Source organism: Vulpes vulpes, chromosome 9 (genome assembly GCF_048418805.1).
Source record: "Vulpes vulpes isolate BD-2025 chromosome 9, VulVul3, whole genome shotgun sequence".
In the NCBI taxonomy this organism is placed as follows: Eukaryota; Metazoa; Chordata; class Mammalia; order Carnivora; family Canidae; genus Vulpes; species Vulpes vulpes.
Genome location: NC_132788.1, coordinates 99341193 through 99349472, shown reverse-complemented (window position 1 = coordinate 99349472; position 8280 = coordinate 99341193). Strand labels below are relative to the sequence as shown.

The 8280-nt window shown below is 50.2% G+C and overlaps 1 long non-coding RNA gene across 1 annotated transcript; it reads right to left on the bottom strand.

Annotated features, from left to right (window-relative positions):
• Window positions 1–967: 967 nt before the first annotated feature.
• LOC140593956 (uncharacterized) lies at window positions 968–7341 on the bottom strand. The gene is made up of 3 exons (XR_011994456.1): window positions 7000–7341; window positions 2715–3470; window positions 968–2156 (listed from the first exon to the last, which is right to left on the bottom strand). It is a non-coding gene; the product is annotated as an uncharacterized lncRNA (long non-coding RNA).
• Window positions 7342–8280: the final 939 nt, after the last annotated feature.

The following is an 8280-nucleotide window of genomic DNA, read 5'->3' as shown; positions in this document are numbered from 1 at the left end:
CCCCATATTTATTTGGCTAGTTATTGATTAAACACCTGGGAACTAAGCATGGACATGGACCAGCTTATACCGGCTGACAGCTCACTCTCCGGCACCTGGCCAGTAAGAAGCATTCCATAAATGTCTATTAAATGCACACGGAGAGGCTGCAGTGGTTTGGGGAGCCAGTTCAGACTCTGGAGTCTAAAGGCAGTTCTGCTGGCTTCTCCCTGTAGAGTCAGCCTCTTTGAGCTTCGGGCCAGAGATCTAGCATTTTCTGCTTGCAAGCCAGTCCAATCTCTTCCCGTACAGACAGTCCTAATACATCCATTAGCGAGCTTGGCTGTTTGCCAGGAAAACCTATGTATGGACATGAAGTTTGATTTTCATAGAATTTTCACATACTATAAAATATTCTCTTTTTTTCAACCATTCATAAATGTAAAAACCATGTTTAGATATAAGCCAAGCAAAAGCTGCTGTGGTCATATAATATGTGATTCCATTTATATGAAATGTCCAGAACAGGCAAATCCACAGAGATAGAAAGTAGATTGGTGGCTGCCAGGGGCTGGGGTGGGGAATGGGGGGATGGTGACTGCAAAAGCGGGGGTTTCACTTCAGGGCGATGGAAATGTTCCAGATCTAGATAGAGATGATTGTTGTATAATCCTGTGAATGTCCTAAAGGCCATTTTAAGATAATTAATTTTAGGGGCATCTGGTGTGTAGTCTGTTGAGCCTCTGACTCTGGGTTTCACCTCAGGTCGTGATCTCAGCGTTGTGAGATCGAACCCTACTTCGGGCTCTGTGCTCAGTGCAGTCCGCTTCAGATTCTCTCGCTCTCCCTCAAATAAATAAAAATCTTTTTAAAAAAGTTAATTTTATATTCTGTGAACTTCACCTCAATAAAAAAATTATATACACATATATACATACATATAATTAACATTGGAATATACATAAAATATAAAGAATAATACTTTTGATGTTTTGATATATATTTTTATTTATTTATTTATTTTTTAAAGCTGCAAGCCAGGTTGTGCCAGCCCTTGATTTAGGCCACTAAACGCAGCTACCAGAACTGGAAGGCCTCTTCCAGGAAAAGCCCTTTATATGTGGTGTCTCTTATCTTCATCGACACATCATGAGGCATTCTCATGTTCCTTTGATGGATGAGGGACTACGTTCCAACAAGAGAAAGCCATTCATTCCAAGCTGCAGGTGCCAGGGCCAGGATCTGGATGAGCCTGCCCCCCCCTTCCCATCTATCACTCACCATGCTAAACAGATCTGCTTGAGGCTTAAACAAAAAAACACATGCAATTCTTTGATGTACGTCTTGGCATACAGCAGGTGCTTAATACATTGCTCCCTCCTCCTTTTCTGTCCTCTGTATCAATGAGACTAAGGCCATCGTGGCCTGGCTGGTGAGGAGGTAGGTGATGGGGGATTCTCACAGGAATCCACTGGTCACCAACCAAATGGAACTCAGCAGCTTCCCCCACATACCACTACTTAATTATTCCTAAGAATCAAGAGAGTCAACTCTGGGAAACGAACTAGGGGTGGTGGAAGGGGAGGTGGGTGGGGGGTTGGGGTGACTGGGTGGTGGGCACTGAGGTGGGCACTTGACAGGATGAGCACTGGGTGTTATTCTGTATGTTGGCAAATTGAACACCAATAAAAAATAAATTTATTATTGAAAAAAAAAAAAAGAATCAAGAGAGTCCCAGAGACAGTGAGGCAAACTGGGAAGTGCCCCTTCTCGTGGGGCTTCTGCTCTGAGCCCGGCAACAGCAAGGTGGTGACCCACGATATGAAACCCACTTGCAGGGCGTCCTTGCCCACATTACTTCCCATCCCGGAGAAATGCCGAGCTGCCAAACATCTTTGCAACATGGGGAGCGGAGTTTGGCAACGGGCCACAGAAAGCTTGCGCAAACCTAGGCAGAAACACCCTAATCACCCCAGCTGGGAGTCATTGTCCAGTTGCTGCTGTCATGCAACTATAATTCCTCTACAGCATTCATAACTTGTCTTGGAAGCTCAGCTGTATTTTAGGTGACGTATTTTCTGTAGAATTCCTAAGTGCTTGCTCTTGGGAGTTGGGCCAAGTGCACACAATAGCTATTTGGGGCAGAACAGCTGGTAAAGGGAGAGGCAGTCTAGACACTAGAAGAAAAGCAGAAAGAAGTGAAGGATAGTAGAAATGGTCAGGACCCAGTTAAAGGAGACTGTAAGCTCTCTGTGGGCAGAAAGGTGCTATGTACTTCCTTAGTTTCCTCTCCATGTCCAGTGGAGCATAGAGAGGGAGCTTGATATTTATTAGCTGCTCAGAAAAAAACCTTTCTGATTTGCGAGCTTCGTGAGCCCTTAAAGATAGGTGACAGGAGCTGGTAAATGCAAAGCAGCACATGAACCAATCCTACAAACCTCTCACAGTCACAGACATCACCAATCAATCGCAGCACCGTTTCCCAGCACTGAGCCTCGGTACAGTCTCAGAACCTGTGCCAGCGCAGGGTCAAAATAGTATCAAGTGACTGGAGGGACATGATCTGCCTCCTGCCCCGGCTTAGACTATAAATATTGACTTGTTAGGAGAGGATGGGAGGCCTTGGGAGTGACATGAAAGTGAGGGCATTGCCATCAAGAAGCATAAAGTTCACCACTGTGAGCAGGACAGCAAGGTACAGACCCAGAGCCAGTCCCTACTCTTTTGGAACTTACCTGTGACACTTAGGGAGAAGGGCGGTCATACACTTGTGCCTCAACACTATCAGGTCACTTGCTGATCATGTAACCTTCGTAGATGCACCTGGTTCTCTCCCACTTAGCAGCTGATGGGACAGGCTGCCCAGAGTCTGTGAAGCTCTGCCATTGGTAAGTCACCCAGCTGGGAAGAGGCAGTACTGGGGACCTGGCTCGTACCCAAGACGCCGCCAGGACACACTCACACGGGTATGCACGGCCTGGATAGCAGAGTGACAGGAGCACAGCATGAGAGGTGCCATGCTCTGAACCCGCCCTCCCAGTGCCAGGCTTCTCCCTTGGCCTGGGATCCCCTATCTGGTTCACTCACTCTTGCTCATAACCAGGCAGCAGATAGTCTTTTGAGTATTGACACAACGCCATCTCTCCTGCCTCACAAAGAAACCGGGGGCTCAGAGAGGTCAAGTGACACGCCCAAGGTCACGCAGGTAAAGTGGCAACTGAAGTCCACATTCTTCCCATTCACTGGTGGCTCTGAGCACTGGTTCTGTTCTCCAGGTGCTCTGCCCAAGTCTCTCACGCTGCCCTGGGAGGTCCTCGGTGGGTGGCCCGCATCCTCACGTCACGTTTGTTTCAACACCAGGTCCACAGCTGGGCCCCGGAGACACAGAGATGAATCAAGGGAGGCCCCTGCCTTTGGGGGGCTCCCTGTCTGGAGAGGAAGCCAGGAGGGAGAACAGCTGGTTACCATGATGTATGAGTTTCCTGGGGCTGCTGCAAAAAAAAAAAAAAAAAATGGTACAAACTGGGTGGTTTAACACAACAGATATGTATTCTCTCACAGTTCTGGGGCCCAGAAGTCTGAAATTAAGGTGTTGACAGGGTGGGTTCCTTCTGATGAAGCTCTGAGGAAGAATCAGTCCCAGACCTCTCTCCTGGCTTCTGGGGGTTCCAAGCAGTCTTTGGTGTTCCTTGGCTTGTGACTACATTGCTCTGATTTCTGACCCCATCTTCCCAGGGTCATCTCTGTGCTTGTGACTCTGTGTCCTTTCTCCAATAAGGAGACTGATCGGGGCCACTGGGTGGCTCAGTAATTGAGTGTCTGCTCAGATGTGATCCCAAGGTCCTGGGACCCAGTGTCACATCGGGTTCCCTGCAGGGAGCCTGTTTCTCTCTGTGTCTGTGTGTCTGCCTCTCTCTGTGTCTCTCGTGAATAAATAAATAAAATCTTTAAGAAAAAAAGAAAAGGACACTGATCATTAGATGTAGGGCCCATGCTAACCTAGGATAACCTCACCTCAAGGCCCTTCATCACATCTGCAAAGACCCTCTTTCCAAATAAGGTCACATTCACATGCACCAGTGGTGAGGACTCGGACATATTCTTGGGGACGTGTTCAAACCATTAGCTATGGTGACAAGGAAGGTTACTTAAAGCTGGGAGGAGGAGGAGAAATTGTGGACAGGACAAAGAATCACAGAGCCACCCACAGAAGTTCCTCTGAGGAGCTGCAGGAGATCTATCCATTTGTCTGCTTGTTCAACCACCCACTGAATGTTTATTGAGTGCCTACTGTGTGCTAGGCTGGGCCAGGATCCAGACCTGGTTCCCACCTTCCCTGCAGTTCACACACTACTTATGGGCATGACAGGGGGAAAAAAAGCACAACCGGGTGGATAAAATAATGACCACCAGTGAACCAAAGTGCTACACAACAAACAAAAAATGGAATCCGAGAAAAGGAACTACACAGCGTGGGGAGGGCTGTCGTGGGTGGGGTCAGCGGAGCCCACGCTCACCCTGAAATGCACAGATGAGCTCGGATGGCCTTTTCAACAAATAGTCCTGGAACCACTAGGTATTCACATGTCAAAAAAAAAATTTTTTTTTAAACTCATTCATTGAAGCGTAAAATGCAAAACTATAAACCTTCTAGATGATAACATAGGGGAAAATCAGGATGTCCTTGGGGTTGGTGATTTTTTAGATACAAGACCAAAGTACAATCCTAAAGGGAAAATGTGATATAATGGCCTTCCTTAAATTGAAAAACTTGTGCTCTACAAAAGGCGCTGTTAGAGACTCAAAAAACAAGCCACAGACTAGGAGAAAATCTTTGCGAATCACCAATCTGGTAAAGGACTGGTGTCCGACATATACAAACAACTCTTAAAACTCTGTAAGAGGGATCCCTGGGTGGCGCAGCCGTTTGGCGCTTGCCTTTGGCCCAGGGCGCGATCCTGGAGACCCGGGATCGAATCCGACATCGGGCTCCCGGTGCATGGAGCCTGCTTCTCCCTCTGCCTATGTCTCTGCCTCTCTCTCTCTCTCTCTCTGTGACTATCATAAAAAAAAAAAAAAAAAAAAAAAAAAAACAACTCTGTAAGAAAACAAACAGTTAAAATCCCGGCCAAAAATCTGAACAGACCCCTCACTGGTGAAGATATGCAGATGGCAAACAAGCAAATGAAAAGATGCTCCACATCCCACGTCATCAGGAGATGCAAATTAAAAACATCAATGAGATACCACCGCACACCTATTAGAACGGCTAAAATACAAAAAACCGACAACACCAAATGCTGGCGAAGGTGCGGAGCAGTGACAACGTCTGTTCATTCACCACTGGTGGGAATACAAATGGTACTACTACTTCGGAGGGCAGTTTGGTGGTCTAAACCCAGTCCTCGCCTACGATCCATCAGTTGTAGCCCTGGGTATACCCAATGAATTTGAAAACATGTCCATGAAAAACCCTACACATGAATGTTTACAGCAGCCATACTCAATATATATTCAGTCTGGCAACTATATGGCCAAACACCAAAAGCAGCCAAGATATCCCTCAATAAGTGAATGGATAAACTGAGCTCATCCATACCACAGAATATTATTCAGCATTAAAAAAGAAACAAGCTCTCAAGCCACAAGAGACATAGAGGAATCTTAAAACGCACATCGCTAAGTGAAAGGAGCGAGTCTGGAGCTACCTACTGTATGTGCTACGATAGAGATTCTGGAAAAGGCAAAATCGTGGACCTGAACCAGGGGTTAGGGGGGAGAGAGGGATGGAGAGGTGGAGCCCAGGGGACTTTAAGGGCAGCAAAACGATTCTGTATGATAGTGTAAGAGTGGATACATGGTGTGTATTTGTCAAAATGCATACAAGGTACTACATCGAGAGTGAACCCTTGTATAAACTGTGGATTTTAGCTAATGACGATGCATCAACATTGGCTCATCAAGTTAAAAAATGAATCATATAATGCCGGGGGAAACTATGTGGCGGGGTACATGGGAACTCTGTATACTTTCTATTCGTGTTTTCTGTAAACCTAACAGAGCCTTAAAAAATTAAGTTCACTGGGCAGCCCCGGTGGCCCAGTGGTTTAGCGCTGCCTTTGGCCAGGGTGTGATCCTGGAGACCTGGGATCGAGTCCTGAGTCGGGCTCCCTGCATGGAGCCTGCTTCTCTCTGCCTGTGTCTCTGCCTCTCTCTCTCTGTGTGTGTGTCTGTCATGAATAAATAAATAAAATAAATTTCTAAAAAATTAAGTTCACTAGTGAAGAGGATGGGAAGGGAAGATGAGGCGGAGCCAAGCAAATGGGAAGTGAGAGGAAGAAACGCCGGGTAGAGGGCACGGCAAGTACAAAGGCCTGGAGGGCGGCGGGTGCGTGGTGCATTCCAGAACCTGCAAGGAATCCAAGAAGGGAGAAGGCTGAGCTGGAGGGAGCCGTGGGGGCCGTCAGAGGTGGAGGGAAGGAACAGACCATCATACACCTTGGGGACCAAATTCGATTCCCTTCATCTTTCCCTCATTGTCATATGGGGAAACAGAGGCCCAGGAAAAGGCAGTGAGAAAAGCATACAGATGGCTCATCAAACCCGAACCTGCAGAGCTCACCGGATGTCATCAGCTCTTACACACACACACACACACACACACACAGAGAAACTGCATGACTCTTACAGTACCGCAGCGGGGTAAGGTACCATTATTATCTGTGTTTTACAGATGAAGAAGCAAGCCCAGAGAGCCAAAGCCACCTGCCCAAGGTCACACAGCCAGGGGTCAGTGGCTGAGGCTGACTCTCAAGCATCACGGTGGCAGCGGCAGGAGGGATGTTTGAATTCAGCCCGAGCCTCTAGAGGCCCAGGGAAGCTGCAGAGGACATCCTTGTCCCCTCCAGCCACTGTTCCTGGCACTGGGGCCCCTCTGGATCCCCATCCCCGCCCGCATGGGGCTTATCCACACGTGTTTGCCGAATCTACAGTTGGATGAATCACAGCGGGGTGACACACTTCTGAGGTTCCTTCCAGCTGGGAGGGTCCAGGATCACAGACCCCCAAGGGGCCGGGCCCCCTCGGTCCCTGTGTGGTGCCGAGGCCACCCCCCACACAGTGGCCCTGGGCTGTTGGTGGTCCAGCTGCTGTCAGTGGCAAAGCCCTCCTGGCTCCGAGAAGGCATCCAGGTCAGGAGCTTCGTGTACCCCTCACCACCTCGCCATGGGTGCCTCCAGGCCCGGAACATCCATAGGTTCTGGAATCAAGAGACCGAGCGGGATGCTGGCTCAGTGATACGCCACGAGATGCTCTCCCTCTGCACTCACGTGGCTCCCTGTTTCTCCAGCTCTGGACTCATACAGCCCTGGCTGAGGTGGGGTTCAAATGCTCATCATCCTCTCCCCCCCACACTTCTCCCTCCCCGCTGAATCTTGCACCCCCTGCTTCACGTTTCCCGAAGGTTCCTATTCCCAGTACGCTTGTTTATTTTACACCTCCTCCTGGAAGCCCCCAAGAGCAGGGGGGTTTGCCTGCCTGCTGGCTGCTGCGCTCCCAGCGCCCTCTCAGGCCCAGCACACAGTAACGACGGCGGTGACAGTCCCTTGCTGGCAGGGCTGCGCTGTGGGTGACCCCAGTGCTATGTTCAAGATGCGGACCAGACAGGCTTGTTCCCGGTCCCCTGCTGCCACCTCCAGCCCCTCCCGCCCAGCGCTGGGTCTGTGCTGGAGTAGAGACTGTCATCCTTGCCTTCAGCCTCTTCACCTACGCAGGTCACCGGGCCTACCCGCCTCTGGAGGACCGGGCCTCAGTTTCCCTGGGGGCTTCCTTGAGGGAGAGCGTCTCAAGGACCCAACACTTGTTGACGTCATCATGCAGAGTTTTTTTTCTTTCTTTTTTTTTTTTTTTTACAGAGCGATGGGCATATCAGCGGGTCAGGCTTAGTGGGCTCCCTGAAAATGAGGGGCCTGGTCTCCCCTCCCATTACGAACCCTGGGGACCCCGAGCCCCTTCCTCCAGCCAGCGTTCCTGGGGTCTAGCATTCTGGGGACCCCCTTGAAACTACGGGCCAACGTCGCCCACCATCAGGGCGTCCAGGAGCCCCGTGAGGCGCCGGGGGCCGTCCTCCCCATACGTCAGGGATCCCCGGGCCCGGATGCCGCCTCCGCTCCAGGGCCCCGGGCAGGCGCGAGCCCGCGGGGCGCCCCGGGGATCCCAGGGCGTCACGCCGCTGTTGTGGGGCGCGTGTTGACGCGTCGCCGGGGAGACGCGCGGGGGCGGGCCCGGCAGGGGGCGCGGCCT